This window comes from Colius striatus, chromosome 4, assembly GCF_028858725.1.
Source record: "Colius striatus isolate bColStr4 chromosome 4, bColStr4.1.hap1, whole genome shotgun sequence".
Classification (NCBI taxonomy): Eukaryota; Metazoa; Chordata; class Aves; order Coliiformes; family Coliidae; genus Colius; species Colius striatus.
In genome coordinates, this window is record NC_084762.1 from 34,757,064 (window position 1) to 34,775,623 (window position 18,560).

Sequence of the window (18,560 nt, forward strand, 5' to 3'; positions counted from 1 at the left end):
TTTCCGATCAGTGAGAAGGATGGAGACAGAAAAGCGCAGAGACCTTTGCTTGCCTCTTTCTACCAGCAAGATCTCAGGCTTTTAAACTTTCTATTTTTTTATCACAAGCCCCACATGCCAGTGAGCTAAACCAGTAGTTAGTCAAACATGTGATCTGTATGGGGATTGTGAACTTAAAAATAAGAATTAAAACCCATGAAATTCATTATTGGTAGGCTTAAAATCACCATCCAGAGATCCATACCCTTTATGAACAAACTCCTTTATGAATTTCAGAAGGTCGATCATGCAGTGCACCACATGTTTAAAGCTAATGATTTACTAAGAAATTGCTAAACATTTCAGTGTTCCAAATCTGTGAACATAACTGCTTATCTAAGGTAAGCCAATGATCAACTTTTAATAACTTGGCACCACAAAGAGGAAAATTTCTTGTCAGCTCTAAAACCAGTCAGACTGTACTGTCTTATATCAACCCTTTTAACTGCGTCACAAGTGAAAGTCTGATTTGTTTGTTCTTCTTAAGATTAGATCAAAATGGGGGTGGGGGGGAAGGGGAAATACGGTGCAAATTGAATCTGTCATCTTTTTCAGCCTACTCAAGTGAGGAAATCAAAGTGAACTGAAGGTGCAAATTAAAACACTTTAGTGTGAGACTCCCTGAGAGGGAGAAAATTTCGACAGACACAAGTTTCATGTCTCTAGGAATGACATTTTTCTATATACTTGCTTTTCCCTGCAGTTCTGGGAAATTTCTTAAGATGTTCATCTCATAGGGGATAAATGATAAGCCTGAAACAGTTTTCCCCAGGTGAGTTATTTGTTGTCTTAGGACTTAAATGATTAGATTACAGGCCTTGCTCAGTTATTATCCCTTAAACTTGCTCTATGTCAAGCTGTCTCATTACTTTCTTTTTCCCCAATGATGCTAATTATAACAGGCATCAAGTACACACTGGGAGGTGGTTAATGTATAACTTCAGCTTTGACTGGATTCTCTCATCTGAAGAACTTTAAGTAACCTCTAGCCTGTTTGAGTGAGGGCACCACAGCCTTCCCTTCAAGTGGATGCCCTATTGTCTGCACCTTGTTTACTTTTGGCAACGACCACTTTCCCCAGCTTTCTCTGGACAATGCTACCTCCTACAGAAGGGTTAGGACAGGCAGCAGAGCAGGCAGTTCCCACCGAGGCAGTCACTGAGCTCCCCCTTTCAGAAAAGGGAGCATCCCCGCTACTCCCACCGTGGCTTCTGCCTGCCTTTTGTGCCGGGAGGAGCCGGGTCCCCCTGACAGCGCCGGCTGTCCCTCTTCCCTGAGCCACCCGGTGGCAGCAGCTCCTAGGCCCTGGGATGCCAGAGTGCCCCGGCTGACAGGTCAAAGGCTCTCTGGCAGCAGAGACAGAAATCTCTTGCTGTACCCATGTCTCCCCCCTCTCCAAGGTTAGTATTGCCTTGCACCAGGTGACTCTGATTTTTCAGGTAAAGGGAACTCTCTGTGCTGTGGACAGTGAATGGATGCAGTTACTAGAGATTGTTCTCTAGAAGAGATCCCAGTGAGCTGTGCACAGCACTTTTGCAATTTCAATATTTCTTTTAAAAATACTTGCTCCCAGAGTGAGTGCAATTTCTACAGTCACTATCAGTTGGGTATAGTTTTGGAGGCAATAACATTGATTGAAATGTTGTGGTGCTAAAGAACCAAGTGTTGATGGGTATCTATCTCATGTCTGCTACACCCAATAGTATTCTTTGTAGATGCAGGTAAGGATTGATCCACTGCTATGAGGGACTGTTGTGTGTGAAGATGGATGTCTTAGTTTTCTTCATATGAATTGGATTTGGGAATTACCATTCCGGAAGGTTGGGGTTTTTTTTTTTCATTTTTCATTAATATTTCTTTTCACACTGGGTTGTAGCTGAAAGTATCCTTACCAACAATGAAGCCACATTGTATCAGCTGCTTTACCAAGCACCCAAAGTCAGGTATGTTTTGTGTTTCAGAGAGCTAATTCTCAAAGGTGATGAGCTTTTTCTAGAAAAGGATAGAGTGAAGAAGTGGAGCAGAAGGGTAACGATATAGGAGATAAAAGAAATCTAGTCTGTACAGTAATGGTACTTGTAACTGTGAAATTCTGAATTAACAAGAGTTAGTTTTGTTGGTCTTTTGAAAGGATTTTCTTGTAACACCCAACAGAGTTCTGTTGTCTGATATATACTGAATATGCGTCTGTGTTGTGGAACTAGAATGTCTTACTCGCTGTGAACTTCTGTTGAACTTGCACGTAGTCAACATGGTCTCTGTTGGAACCAGTATGTAGTCAGAAAGGGATCGTGAATGACCTCAGTCCAAGAGAGAGAAGAATATTGCCTGGTAGAGTGTGTTTAAAGGAATGGATCAGGAGGTGGCTGTTGGCCTTACTTCCCGAGATGATTTTCAGAGATTTATTAGGTCCGTTGCTAAACTACAACTGTAAGGCAAAAGCAAGGGGACAAATTGCCTGTCATTCTAACTACTACGAGGATTGGACCTTCCTTTGGTGCAATCTCATATTGCATTAACATAGAAAAGGACAAATGCAACTTTTTATTCAAGCTTTTTTTTCCCATCAGGTTGAACCATCATAAAATTTCTCTGTGGGGGAACTGTAATATTTTGACAGTATATTCCCCATTCTGATAGCAGTGTAAAGTCAAAGTGTTCTTACTTTACAAAATACAACAAGACTTGATCTTCTTAAACAGGAAAATTCTATTTCTACCTAGTAGATCAGGTCTAAAATTATATCTGCAGATGTGGTCGTGGATTTTTTGTGGCTTTGTGCATTTTGGTGATCCACACTGTGTGGCTGATTGTGTACTGTGAGTGTTGATTTTTTCTTGTTGTCATTTGGGTTTGGTGGTGGTGTTTTGTTTTTATAAAAAGGGGGAAACAAACTCTTCTTTTTTCCTCTAAAGGAAAAGATCAGAATTGTAGGGCCTTTTTTCCTTTCACTAGACAGGAGGTAAACTCTGTTATAAGTGTGGCAAAGCAACGCTGAACACAGCACCACCCATCATTCTGCAGTTTCTAATTGTAGTACTGAGTACATCCTGAGTTACCTTTTTGTAAGAAGAGCTCAGGCATATAGCTAGAAACTGCACATTCAACATGATTACAGGGCGACCCTGGCTGACCCTGGTTCGTTACTTCTGCTGATGCCTGCTGCTGTGTGCTACGTAGAATGTCCTGTGGATAGTTTTATAACCCCATGCAGGGGGAAGAATTTGTGTCTCCGTCGAATTTCCATCTGTAAACCCCTGACAGATGTAGTCATGCTCACTGTCGGCCTCACTCAACAAGGTAGGACGAGAGTTGCTGCAGTTCCACCATCTCCACACCTAGGAGTTTTTAGATGCTGTGTATCGGATAACTATTTTGGGGTGATGGGTTTGTTTTTGGGGATTTAATGATGGTACATAAAGCCCATTCTCCAGGAATAATAGTCAGTTTAAATTGCTTATAAATAAAGTAGTTGTACAGAATATACTTACAAGGTGGGAATGCATATGATTGTGTGTTATATCTGTATGGATTTCTCTCAGTAAGCATGAGTGATGCTTTTGGATCCTTGTTTAAAACGGGGAGGGGACAGAATGCAAAAGGAGGATCTGGAAGGCATTTAGCAGCTCCCGGCTGTAGGATGCCTTTATCAGGAAGTGATGCAGTCCTGTCAGGAGCTTGCTAAAAGCTGAGGGTTACTGTAGTTCATTGACCTTCTTACTGGAAAGCTTCTCTCTTTGTAAACATAATCAATTGTGGGACACAAGCTATGACTTTAATGCAGAATAATGACAGACTTGTATGAAAAAAATCGATGTGGCAAGATAATAACATCTATTTTAAGACAATTTACTGCCATGATGCAGTTATTACCCCTTGCGTGAGGGGTGAATGGGGGAACTTAGTCTCCTGGAGTTTTTCTAAGCTAAGTAATGATTCTGTTTTTTCCAACTGTCCATGTATTTCCACTTTTCTTTACCATTTCTTTCCTAGTTTCTTGCAAGGCTTGGCCTGTGTGCTTCCATCCAGAGACCACTGGTTTGTGAAAATCATTTACAGCAGCAATACTAGGTTAACTTTCTGATATGGAAAGAACAGATTTACATTTTAATAAAAAACCCCACGTGTGGCATTTTTTTGTGCAGTCATTTCATGTCAGAGGGAATGCTCACAGCTTTCTCTATTTGGTCAGTTTTTTATGACAACCTAAAGCTTTTTTTTGTGGTTGGGGAAAGGGATGAAACTCTGTTCTTATAAGATCTTGTGTATCCTAAACAGCTTTTTGCAAATAATGTGTAGTTTACATTTGGACAATATGGACAAGAGAAGCCAAAGATCAGAGAACTGCTGTAGTGGAAAGAGACCCACAGGATTTCCAAGGCAGCAGTTAGCCAGCTGGTGTTTTTGTTGTTATTTTAGGGTTTGAAGCTTTTTCTAAAGTACACATGTTTGCATTTTTTATGTTAGTTCTGTGGTTGGTATGGTTATGGCTCATTTTTGTGGACTTTTTTCTTTTATTACAATAACATTCAAACGTGGTTTTTTTCTGGCAGCCATCTAATGTTTTAAACAGTTACAGTAGCTCTTGGACACCTAACAAGTTAATTTACCATTATAAATAATGTACTATTCTACAGTAGCCTCTAAATACATAAGATACTTCCAGCATGGCACTGATGTTTGACACAAAATTAGGGCACAAGCACTTAGGGATGTTTTAACAGGTCTGATCTGGTATGATTTTTCTTTTTTTTTTTTCTCTTCTATACCACATGAAAGCTACATGCATAACAGAGGTTTGGATTTTTCTTCTTTCGTAGAGGCTGGAGTTACTAGATTTGTTATTGTAGACAAGGACCTGAATCAATGATGCCTGCTGCATTTTCAGCAGCGCAGGGCTGTTGGACTGTGCTTGCTGTAATTAATCAGCACCACAACTGTATAATAAATGACATATTCATTATTTTAATGTTTGCTATACAGTGTACAGGATCTGCTGATTTTTTTTCCCCTTGTTTATTCAGTGAGTCTGTATGTGAGATGGGGGAAGCACAATAGGCATTTTCCATGCTATTGTTATCCAGAGCACACATTGTAGCTGATTGTAAAAGTGAGGATGGCTATGGGTGGTCTAATGCCACGTGTTACTGGGTGTTGGTATAAGGCCTTCAAGTAATTAGCTAGCTATGAAAACAAGTTACTCCTTTCCTAGTGTATTTTGTCATCTTTGCAGGCTGCAGCCCAGGACAGTATTCTGTTTGCGTAGAAGAAACAGAGTCCTTAGTGTTCTCCGTCACTGATGCTTATGTACCATCCAGTTTGGTTAAGGCAGGATTTTATCTGTAAGTGAATTAAAAAGCGCCTCTGAAAGATCTTTATTTTGGGGAAAGTAGCTGGGATGTTGCTGTTGTCCCATTTCCAGTTTTAGTGAGGCTGAATAAATGCTCAGTTCTGGTTTGAGTGAAAGAAGCAGCAAAATAGTCCTCTGTGGGCCAACCGCTCTTCTGTCGTGTTAGCTGAAACAGATGTTCTTAAAGTTTAATTACGATGTGACTGACTTTTTAATGCAATGGCTAGGACAGAACCAGAATGAGCTTTTGTACAATATGTTAGGAGAATACGGAGAGACCAGCTGAGGTTGATAATCTTTTTGTCTTTAAAAAATATGAAAGCCGCCTACTTTGGCTTCCTGCAAATAAGAAACGTGGAATTTCATTGGATAGTTCCTATATCAAATCCATAATAGCTGATTTGAGCCAGAGTAATGTTCTTTTGCAAGAATTGCACAAAAAACAATGAATTTTCTTCAGACTTTCAGTGGTTAGTTATATTGGTTAAAAAGAAGCACACTGCTGATGGTCCAGCTCCCATCGTTACCTCTGATGGTGTGATTGGGCTTCATTAGGCTGCCTATAGCACGTGCTATGAGAGAGAGATGCTGACCTAGATTTTTTTTCTTGTCTGAATGCAAAGGCAGAAATGAGGGCAAAAAGGGGATACAGAGGTACACATCTTGCCCTCATAAACACAGTAGGTCAGTATTAATTTGGTGCTTCCCATCCTGTGTGCTACTCATCAGGTGAAATTTCGGTTCCTTGTCACGAATGTCAGATGGGCCTTGGAAAGTCTGTCTTGGATTTCCCAGTGGTACTTCCCACTCATGTCCCTATTTAAATCTCATGTTGTAATTAGTTCTATGTACTTTGGCAAAAACTGTAGTGAGATAAGCCTAAAAATAAAAAATCCATCAATCTGTTCTTCCAACATTAAAAGAGTGGGCTGGATATTAAAAAGAGCTGTTGATTTTCTTACATTGAAGTTGTTGCCTGAAGAGTGTGGAAAGGCAGCAAGAGAAGCGTTGTAGCAGCATCCTTTCATCCAGCAGCAGTTCTGCAAGAATATCAAGCTTGGCGTGTGATGGGCCTAGCTCTGGAGAGGAAAACTGAGGAAAGCAACAGTAAGCACACCATGAAAGGATTATGAAAGCAGATAACAAAGCATATTGTAAGCATCCCATGAAACCTGTTTTGGTGGTGACTAGCAATTTTTTTTTTTAATGTCTTTGCTCAGCTAATCTAAATTGTGCTTCAGCCTAATGTCTGCCATTTGCAACTGGGTCTGCAAGACTCAGAATGGATCCAATGGTGGTGGAGATTAAAAGCAAGAAGTAATACAGAGCTTTTGAATAAGTGAATGAAAATTTGCAGGACTTGGCATCTGTTGGCTTCCCCTTGGTGCTCCCGTCTCTCTGGAGCTTCATAGCTCCAGGGCTCTGGGATCATGTCGGGCAGTGAATCCAACCCATACTTGAAGCTATGGCTTTCTGTTATGCTTTTGTTCCAGAAGGCTGGCTGTGGTTTGGCTTAACTCCTTTAAAAACATAGCTGGGCAGCACTTGTGCAATAGTTCAGTTTTATGGGTGTGATATGTATCCTTTTTAGTGCTGACAAGGAGGCACAGAGCAGAAATTCACATCTGAGATCTGTTTTTTATGAGGAAAATAAAGTTGAAAAGGACTAGTATTTACTGGTGTGCACACACTGGTACTTGTACCGAAACATCCTGGTGGTGACAAGACTGAAGTTGCTTACAAGCCTTGCAAGGAGCAGAGAACACCCATGATAATACTGTTCTTTATTTTCAATGCTGCTCAGAGCAGGCTCTCTCTCTAGAGCCTTCCCTATGTTTCCCGTTCCTGTTGCCAGTTAAAAGCTTGACTTTCTCTAGGCCTTTTAATATTCCCACTTAATTAGAAGGAATCATTTTTCTATTGGATATAAAGTTTCTCCATGTAAACAGGAACCTTAAATTAGTCTGAGGGATTTCTGGTGACTCATCTATTGTGAATTTCTTTTTTTCCCTTTTTGATCCTTCTTGCTGTAGCATATTAAAATTTCTGCTGTGTGTGATATTAGCCATGGAAAACTAACAATGTCCCTGGCAGGGCTGACAAGGAGGACTGGAGGAGCGAACACTATTTTAAAGACTAAACTCAGTTGTTTAAACAAACACATATATGGATTGTGTTGCAAAAATACTTCTAAATCTTTGTTTATCCCAAGTGACTTCAATAGAAACTGGCTACAGATAAATGAAATTCAAAAGAGTTCTCATTTCTGTTCTGAAAGAGCTGTAATAGGATTTTTTTTTAACCTTAGCTTGTGGAAAAGTGGTTGAATATAGTCTTGAAACAGAAGTGATAGGTTGGAACACCTAACTAAGGCACCACACAACGTTACTATGAATAAACTTGGTTTCACTGAACTCGGTGGAGACAAGATGAAAATATTGATGCTTCTGAAATAGGTACTTAACATTTGACAAACTATTCCTTCCTTGAAATAAGTGGGCTTCCCTGAATGTTTATCAGGATGTGGTGATTCTATCTGCTTTGATTTATCTACACCAGACCTCCTGCTTTTTCAGCACAGTAAATCTACAAATTTCTACACAGACATGCTGTGGTTGTACCTGAGTTCCTACTGGGGGGTATGCATGGATCTTCAGTCTGTGGTATGAGGAGCCCTGGGCTCAACTAGGAGGCTTGAGGAAGTCTTTTTTGCATCAGAGATCCTGCATGCTGCTGAGGCAGCCTCAGGCAGAAAGACACTTCCATTTTCTTGTCTACAGATGTCTGGCAACCCAAAGACAAGTGGGTTGATAACTTTATACGTCAACTGAAGGGCAAAAATTTTAAGTACAATTTTCACACTTACTATGGTGAGTGGCCTGAATTGTTTGCAAAGCCTTTTCGTGTGGAATTACTTTTAGACATGTTATGGTTTGGCTGCCTCCTACTTCATCTATTCATGAGGTCTAAAATGTTCCAGCATGTCATTTTTGTGAGGTAAGGTTGTAGTATGAGCAGGACTTTGCCACACAAGTGGTGTTATTCTGTTACCTTTTATTTTTTTTCAGGCTGTTCTTTGTCACGTTCCATTTTGTATATCAACTGGCCATTACTTAAAATGACCACAAGATCCTGTTGTTTGGTCTCCAGATTTTATTACTGTGGAAACAAATGCATTGTGTCTGCATTTTTCAACACGGGAAATCTCTTACAAAATAGGATTAAGTGGACTCAAGATGTGTAGGTAGCAATTAGACAGCAAGCCTAATTTCAGTCTGAATACTCTATTCAGCATTAAATATAAAATCTGAAAGTTCATTCATTTCAGTTTATTTGCCAAAATTTCTTGAAAGAATTTTACTGCTCTGTTTCAAAATATATAATTGTGGCATGAAGGCCTGAAAGGAAATTTCTTTCAAAATCCGTGCTGAAATAAAATCCTCAACCAAAAACCATCGAGGCCTCCTGAGAAATGAAAGCTTCCCTCCTCTTTTTCCACCAATCACTCTGTCTTTTCTGTGAGGGACCAGTGACTGGCCAACATCGTTGCAAACTGCACAGCCTACAAAGGGACAATAATAAGTGAAACTAAACAGAAGAACTTCCATAGATTTCTGCAGAATTAGGAATATACTTTAACACTTTGAAACACGATCTAAATTTTGACATAGATATTTTGGTGGATCTGGGCTTATATTGATCAAAAATAATTGTTATCCCCTTTTTCCTCTGTAACAGATCCCTCTGGCCTCCAGCAGAAAGATATTACCTCTGTTTCCATACAATCAATATGTCTTCTGTTTCAAAATCTGTTCTCACCTGATGGCAGTAATCTGTATTTACTGCCTTGTTTTCAGGCTGTGGATAGGAGGGTGGGGTTGAACCTAATTAACAGAATTTTCTGAAAGCAAGCAGCCCAGGAGGTGACACTTTTAAATGCATGCATGCTTAGGAGTTCTTTTTCCTTTTTAACCACTCTAATTATTTCCATGGTGCATATGACTTTCTTTCCTCTATTGCTACAGTGTTTTGGACTCATTTCTAGCATTACTTCAGTTATTATTCATACTGCAGAAGCACTTTGTCGAGAACTAGGACCACACTAGAGCTATTGATCTATAAACATAATAGGAAGAATATAAACATAATGAGAGAAAGCTGCTCTGCATCCATTACAGGCAATTCTCGTTTCTCAGAGCATGTACTTCCTCTGCCTTTTGCAGGGTAAAGCCTGTTCTACTTGGGAAAACTCGGTAGCAGAATCACAACAGCACAATTATTCTATTTAGAAGTCTGCTTCATTAGCACCCTCTCTGAATGCCATTTCTGCTCTGGAGAAAGTTACAATTGAGATGTTGTACCTGTACCAATATAGCTCTGCTAGTGAATGCTTCTTGAGGGCAAATGTCTGAAGTATTTCTCTTTCCAGCCCTTCTCCTCATCAATCTTTTATATTGACTTCTAATCATTATTTCAATTCTAAAGAACTCTAAGGGGTGAAAAATGTCTTTCTGGCTCCCGAGTTACGTTTTTCCCACTCATGTTTCGGTTTGGGGTTTTTTGTTTATTTGTTTAGCATATGTGTTCATTACAAATGTCTCCCACAGTGAAAACATGAGGCCGTTTCTAGTCTATTTTCTTAGTTCTAATGTAGAAGGACCCCTTTTAGCTCTGCCTAAAGTTAAGGTACTTATGATGAGATTTATGAGTCTGAATGTTCTTGTAAGTTATTTTCAAGATTCCAGTAAAAAGAAAATGAGAAAAAGAAAGCATGCAGAGCTGCCTCTTCAAGAAAGCAGAAGTCAGTGTTTTGAAATCAGCACGGTACTTAAAATCCCACACTGCTTTGGCTAGTGCTCCTGACTCCCGACCTCCTCTTTGTAACAAATTGCTACTGACATTTACCAATATCTGACTTTTCTGGTCAGCTCCCTGTGTTCTTTAGAGAGTTGTAATCATGTTCTTTATCAGGATTGAAGTGTGAGAAAAGGCTGAATATTATAAGCTCTTTGGACATAGGAAGTTATATAAATTAGAGCATTTTCTCCACCATCTCTATTAGTCTGCTCATGTTGACATAGTTGTAATGCAGCACTGCAACACAGAGACTTCATTTTTAAGAACCGGATTCATAATTCAAATATTCTTATTTAAATAAAAATGTCACCCCTTTGATTTTACAGATTTCTTTTAATTGAGGAAGTATAGAAATATTTGATCCTCGTGATGGTTTTGTTTAGGTGTTTAATTTGCTTTTTTAGCTAGAGAATTAAAAGGGATTTGATTTGGAGATCCTCAGTAAGAATGTTGGAAAGGTGCAAATTTTTTTTGTCCTAGAATATTAAAAGAAAAACTATCTGCAAAATAGTGACATTTTTACCTGAGTGAAATATCCTAATATTTCTTGGTTGTGGAAGTTTTAACGAGGTCACACCTTTCTGAAAATGGCAGTTTATTTGCGTGAAGTGTAGGTTTTTAGAATCCTTCAGACCTCCTTAAAATATCATGGTTACAACAGTACATTTATTTTAAGGATATTATTTCTACACAAAAATTAAGGAATCATGCTAGTTAGCCCTGTTTTCAAGAGAGAGAGGAAAAAAAAAAAAAGACTATATCTCAGGTGGCGGGAGAATTTTCTAAGACATATTTATGTCCTTTCATACACTGTAGATACATCCATTTAATTCCTAGCAAGATCTAGGCTGGTTCATGTGTTAATTCAGAGAACAGTAGAGTGCACACAGTGAAGACAGATAGGCAATTTCCTTGTCTCAGATATAAGTTGGAAAGTGCTTCAGCCTTCTGTAGATTTTTAGCAGGTCATACCAATTCAAGTTCATGCCTATATGCTACCTGTGCTAAAGTGAAATGAATCAGAAGTGGTTTGTGGTCGGTTGTTTTGTTTTGGTTTTGTTTTTTAAATTTTTTTATATATATGGGTAAAAGGCCAAGCATTTCATTTTTTGAGATTACTAATAATTTAATGTTTTCAACAAAACAAGAATGATTGAAGCGAATCACGAGACTATCTTAGTGACCTGAATGGAATGTTGTAAAGCATATTTTAAGAGGTCAGAAATACAAACTCACACATATTCTTAGGAGGTGGTAGGACAAGAGAGTATGGAGTAACGTTATTCTTTGCTAATTACGTTATCTTTGTGCCCAGCTTCAGTTTTGAGTGTAGGGGTTTTCCTTTGATTTTGGAGTGGGGTTTTTTTTGTCTTTTGTCTAACGTGTTAGTGTCAACTTCTACTGAGAGCCTCAGATCAAATGCACTTGCAGATTTCTGCCCGTGGATTGAGGAAGAGACAGATGGATCTGGGATTAGAAACATATCTGTAGCTATTTTGTCATTCTTAAAACTGCTTTGGCATTTAACACGCAAGTTCTCAAACTTGAAATCCTTAAGTAAAGGTTTGCTTGTATACTTACACCTTCTAAATTAGCACAGTGATAAGCAAATTCAACTGTTGCCTGAAAATGCAGCCATGAAAATCCAGGTCTGTAAAAATCCTTCGCTTAAAATGTCCTGCCAGCAGCTCTACCTCAGCCTCTGTATGTGATAGCCGACATATCTCAGATGATCTCAACTCCCAGGGGAACGTAAGAACAGAGGCATTCTCTGTGTGCATGAGTGGTTAGAATAACACTGTGCTTAGTGATCAAATGAACAATCCCTTTGAGCTTTCGAGATAGTACCCCCTCTCACAGGGCATCGGAAAGCATTTCTTTAACAATTATGCAACAACAAAGCACAATAGGATTGCTGCTTGCCACTATTTCTTTTGGAGGAGAAAGTCAGAGTCTTTATGTTACCTTGTTGTTACAACCTCAAATTAAACCACTTCTGCAGTGAAGGGATGCAACCTAACTGTTGCCAAATCCCTGGTATTAGTGGAATAGGGTGCTACATTAAAAAGTGCTCAAGGGGTTTTTTTGTATTAACCCATAGATTTTAGCAAGGATGTCACCTGCACTTGGTTCTTCTTTCAAGTCCCTGTTCTGGCCTGCCTGCTTTGCATTGATAGGTTTAAAAATCCATATGGTGTAAAGAGAACCTGTACTGCTAGCTATGCTTTTCTTATGCTTTGGGTCATTCCTCCAACCTAGTGTTCTTTCTGTTTATTGTGGTTTATTCCCAGTGTGTGACTATGCTATTTTACTGCTGTTGTCCACTTTTGCTTGCCACAAGACTTTTCCTCCTGTTTTTCTTCTTATGTTTTCTTCTCAACTACTGATTTTTTTTTTTCCCCTACCAGACTTTCTTTAGCTGCATTTGAATCCTTCCATCTGTCTTTCACTATTCTCTTCTCTTCATGGTTTTCCTATACTGCCAGGATTCAAATCTACTTCAGCTGCTTGCTAGCAGCTGCTCTACCTTCCCATAAACACACAAGGTTCTCCTTATGGCAAGCTTCTTGATGATTAACCTACATACTGTTACAAGGATGCTACACAGTGTTATCCAGTTCATCTCTCTTTTTGCATCCTTGCACATCAGAAAAAGGATAGCCAACCAAACAAGTCCATATGTTCAGGGTCAGTTTTGAACTGATTTGGATTTATCTGGGTTTGGTTTTTTTTTTAATTTTAAAAAGACTAACAGCCTTCCTTATTTGTGATAAACTGACAGGATATGTGCTGCATGTGAGGTGCTGCACACCACATACCAGTGAGTATTCCAGCCTTGCACAGATGAACCCTGGAGAAGTGGCCTGGGTTAATAGCACTGCTTGGGCCTGTGTGGCCATTCTGTTGTAGTAACAAATTCTAGTCAAGATTTGAGACATCATCTGCAACAGGAACTCCCTGAAAAAGATGATTTCTCTGAAAAGTTTATTCTAAACAATTTATACTCTTCTCAGATAAAAGTCCTGTAGTCAGTGAGTCTTTACCCAGATTTTTGGCCTAAGATACATGAAGTCAGAATCAATAGAAGTAATACTATCTTTCCAAATAGTGAAATAAATTATAAATATGACTCTGGGTCATATTCTACCACAGGTTGATTACACTTTCCAGAAAATAAAATATTGTCATCATTGAATGGTTCATTTGTTTTACAGATAGTAGAAAGCTAAATCTCAGTTAAAATTGGAATCTGACCTACTGTCTTTAATCTGCTTATTAGACCAAAGAAGTTTTTTTGTAGTTGCTTAGATAGCAGCGATGTTTAAGTAAAGTTGTGCCGGGGGAGTTGGGGGGAAAATACTTCTTCATGAAATTTACATCCTGAAGTACATTCATAAACCTTAGGTCACCTGTATGTGGCGATGGACAAGTCTTGTGATAGAGCCACTGCAGCCAAGTTATTTTGGTTTTATGGTTTATTAACAGAAATTTGTTAAATATTTTTAGCAAACACATGGCATCTCTGAAAAGCTGAAGTGTTAAGAAAGCAATACTCTCTTGCCATTAGTCTCCCAGGCATGTAAATGGACCATTTGACCAATGTACAGTGGTTGAATATACGTATTTGAAAGGCAAAGGAATTCGATAACCCACAAAGTTTTGATACTATTTGACTGTACCTCAGGTTTGTCTGTACTTTTTAGGAAAGGGAATGAATTTCAGTTTTAGCCCTAGATTTCAACTGTGACCTATTAGTGTTTCTGGAATCTATCCTCAGTAACTCAAAGTACTGATGCTACAACTTCAAGAGAGTTTTTTGTTCTGATAGCAGTTTTAAAGAGTCTTGTTGGTCACCAGTCTTTTTTCTCTTACTAGTTCAGAAAAATCCAAGACCAGCTTTTACTTGCATGTAATCTGTGTTATGTCCTGCTTGGCTTCAGAGGCCTTCGGTGCTGTTAAATCTAGCCAAACCATGCTGACAGATGCTTGCAGCTTCCTTTGAAATTCATCTCTATGTAGACTGATATTTGTAGTCTGCACTTTAGTGAGACTGCTGATAGAATGAGAACTTCGAAGAAATGTTAAACCTTTATGCAGTTGAACATAGAAAAGTAATTGTGAATTTCCTGTATTGCTTTATTTCCCTTAAAGAGAGTCTTGCAGTGGAAGTTTAGTAGGGGTTTTTTTGTGGGTAAAGGTGAATGCTAAACATATTTTTGTATTAGAAGCACATAATGTCAAGTAGGTAGAAGAGACTTGGAGCTTAAGGTATTTTTAAACTTGTTTTTTCATTTTCCACTGCTTTGCAAACTCTGCTCTGTTTGGGCTGGATTACTCTGCCCAGCTTTAAAGTAAAACTCTGCTTTACTTTAAAGGAGACCATTAGCAAAGGCATTTCTAACAGGGACCATTCACACATGATACAATTGATGTTGTAGGACAGTACAGTAACATTCTCCTTCTTCCAGCTCATCCCAGTAGATGAGGCTCTGGTGGCTGGCTTGGAGCTGCTTATAGTCAGGAAACACGGTTCACTAGATTTTGCATTGCCAATGCCTGGAAATGGAGGCATATGAAATTGATATTTGATTTGATATTCTTTATACATTGTTCTTTTCTTTCCATCAGCTTCATTCAACTTCCAGGCCTATGTGTATGTGCCTTGGACACTGAATTTTCAGGTTTTGACTTGGAGACGTTTTAGTGACAGTAAAGTAAGTTTCACACTGCTGTTACTGAGTTTATTAATGATATGCTGAAGAGCCTACCACAGGCTTTGCTTTAGGATCCCTATTGACTAAAAGCCATGCACATTTCTCCCTTCTCATTCTTATCTTCTCCTGATGGAGCAGAACATGTGTGATGATGAGTCCAAAAGCAAGTGGTTATTTAGGTAGCAACAAAATGCTGCATAAGAATGATCTCAAGGAAGAGTGAGGAGGTGGGAAAGTTGTTCTGGTTTTATCTTGTGTAGGGATTTTAGCCCGGCCAGTTTTTTTAGTGTCCTACTTTTAAACAAGCAGTCATAATATCTGAATTTACCTCTGACCCGTTTTGCTTTCATTATTTTGAATCCTATGGGTTAATATCTTGCATCAGATTTAAAATTTTAAAAACACAGATGAAAATGCATCATACATTGACAGCATGTTATCCTGTCTGTTAGAGTATGAAGCTGGTACGAAATAAAAAGCAGATGGAAAATTGCTAAGCAGGTGATTGCCATATGGTGGGTGGATTTTCTTAAGAGACCTGAAGGGTATTTTTAAATACTTAAAAAATTATCAGAAAGGTAATTTTAACCCTTGTGTCTTGTAAATAACAAAGAACACTAAGCACAGAGGTGATCTCTGCAGAATATCCGAAAGCATTTTCACATTTACAGTTTGGTCTCAGAGGACTAAAAAAATCTGGGCCATGCGAGTGTTAGTAATGAGCACTGTGTCAATACCATGTTCTGAGAACATGGAGATGGGAAATAACTGTTGGCATTTGGGAATTTGTGCAGGGCATTTTTTCGGAAGAGTTGAAGGTCAAAATCACTGATGCCAAACTGCGTATGAGCTGTGACCTGACAGGTGGAGTACTGATATCACCAAACTTTTCCAGTTTTGCTGGTAGTCGTGCCCCTGGCTGTGTATGTTTTGTAAGAACAGTGCTGGGGTCAGCCAAGCGAGATGGTTTAAATGGACTTAAGCCCTTGAACAGCAGCTGTCTGTAACATCCAGGTTCACTTGGCTAAACACTAATTTGATTTTTTGCTACTACTATTTTCTTTAGCACATTGTAATTTCTTTGGAATGGTTGATTAAGTCTGCAATAATAGTCTAAAAGGAGAACTTGACAGCCACTGCTTTATTGACAGCTCCGGCGTACAACCCAATTGAAACAAAGCCTGTTTTCAGGATAGAGTGGTTACACATTTGACTTATTTGCTTTTACTTTCTGTGAGACTTCACTAGCAAAACAACCTGGCCGTAACAGTGACAAGGCTTAAAGTCGTCTTGCTAACAATTATCAATGTTTGCCTTAAAAAGCAATGTGATGAAGAGTCATGCAAAAGCCCTCTACAAAGACAGAGACGTTTGAAGTTGGTAACCACAAAATAAAAGTACTTCGTTATGTTTTTGCTTCATTTTAAATTGGATGCTGAATGAAAAGACGTAGCAGTTTATTTGTTATGCCTGCATGGGCAGGAAGACAAGGGAAGCAAAAGGATTGTAAGGAAATGGAGAGTGCATTGCTGCTGGTAGGAGAACAGGATGTTTGCTCCTTCTGCAGCTTAATCTTGGTCTATATTCATGTGTCTCACACTGGCCATGATTACAGATGGAAAGCTTTGAGCACTTGGCTTGTTGCTCTGCTTTGGACAAGTACAATAACAGAGTGTTCAGATACTAAGTGTCATAGACAAATTGGCTGATCAAGGACATAAATGATCTGGAATTGAAAGATTTATTTCTGTACTTTGAAACTCTCTCAGCTAATATTTTTTTTTTAATATGTTGAGGAGTAACAAAATACGAAGGATCCTTCTAATTTGCAGGACCCCAGGAACGTTTTCCATCTCTCTCTCTTGGGGCTGGTCCCTGTATGCATGTATAAACAGTTGTTGTGGTTTGGTCCAGCTAGCATAGCAGCACCACGACAGTCTCTTGCTCAGTGCCCCCCATCCATCCCCAGCCTCTTTAGGATGGCAGCGGCCCCAGTGAAATGGGAGTAAAAAGATAAGCAAGGCTGTTGTGGATTGAGACAAGGGCAGGGAGGGCTCACTGCCAATTACGGTTCTGGGCAAAACACTCCAGTACTCGACTTAGAAAGTAGGAAAGTTTATTCTACTGCCTACAAGAAACAGAATCTAATAAAAGCAAAAAGGGAGTAGGATTACAAGAAAATTACAACCAGCACTTTAAGATCTCCCTCCCCCATCCCTCCTTTCTTCCCGGGCCCAGCTCACTGCTCCCAATATCTCTACTGCCTCCCCCTCAACGTCTTGCGGGGGGGCAGGGAATGGGGCTGTGGTCAATCTCTCACATATGGGCTTTGCTGCTTCTCTCTTCTCAGATGAGGATGACTTCTGACATTCTTCCCCTGCTCTGATACAGGGTCCCTCCCCCAGGACACAGTCCTTAACAAACTTCTCTGGTGTGGGTTGTTCCCAACAGCTGGGGCTTCTGCCAATACAGGGTCCCTCACACAGGACGCAGTCCTTGGTGAATATCTCTGGCGTGGATTCTTCCCCACTGTTGCAGTTTCTGCAGGTACAGGGTCCCTCCCTCAGGACGTGGCCTCTTCTGAGCATAAGTTTAATGAGCTTCTTTGTCATTGACACTTCCCCACAGTTACAGCTCCTGTGAATATTGGGTCCCTCCGACAGGACACAGCCTCCTCCAGCCATAATCACTGCCCCTGGCTCGAGGTTAGCAAAATGAGTCTCTGCCCCTGATAAGGGATCATTATCAAAATAAGTCTCTGCCGCTGATGCAGCATCTTTAGCAAAATGCAAACTAATCTCAGCTTCACCAGTCCTCTCCATAGAATGCAGGGGAGTCTCTGCTCCAGCACACCTGCTCCTCTCTTTCCTCACTGACCTTGGAGTCCACATGGTTGTTTCTCTCACTGTTCCTACTCCTTACACCACCACCAGCCAGAGAAGAAAAAAGGGCAGAAGGGAGAAACAGGAAGCAGCCACCTCTTCCAGCTTCTTCTTAAAAAGTAAGTCATGGGGGCATCTAATCTGCTCAGCTCCAGAAGTGGGTCTGGCTCAGAGATGGGAAGAGTTTCGAGCAACTACTTACAGGAACCATCTTTACAGCCCCTTCCCCCTTAACAGAAGAGGCTGTCATGTCAAACCATGACAGCAGTCTCTTCACTGACTCCTTCCACACCACTATGTCCATGTTCCCATGTCAAAGAAACCTTGATGTGTAGGCTGAGTGACAGAGGACATCACAGCTCACTTCTTGATGCATAGCACAGGCACAGCTGTAAAACCTGGATGCATCCAGTATGAAGAAACAACTGTTTTTCTAGAGTCAGACCATTGGGAGTATGGCTGTGGCTGCCTCCTAATTCTTTAGAGATTTGCAGTGATTGTTAGTCTTCAGTTTGTTTAAAATAGATCCGGGAAAGACTAAGGAACGCTTGGACAATAGGATGGATGTTTCCCAAACGTGTATCAGCTTAGTTCTGAATCATGATACTGTAATTCCTGTAAGAGGGATGAAACGTGTTGTCCCTGATATGTATGCTTGGTCCGAGGTAAAAAAGTTTCATTTGGCTTTTTTTTTAAGATGTTTTACAGATGGTGTAG

General features: G+C 39.8%; 1 protein-coding gene across 5 annotated transcripts in view; it reads left to right on the top strand.

The window, feature by feature from the left end:
* The window catches only part of MBP (myelin basic protein), a 118,398-nt gene that overhangs the window by 59,672 nt on the left and 40,166 nt on the right, over positions 1-18,560 (top strand). The gene's annotated exons all lie outside the window — the stretch shown is intronic.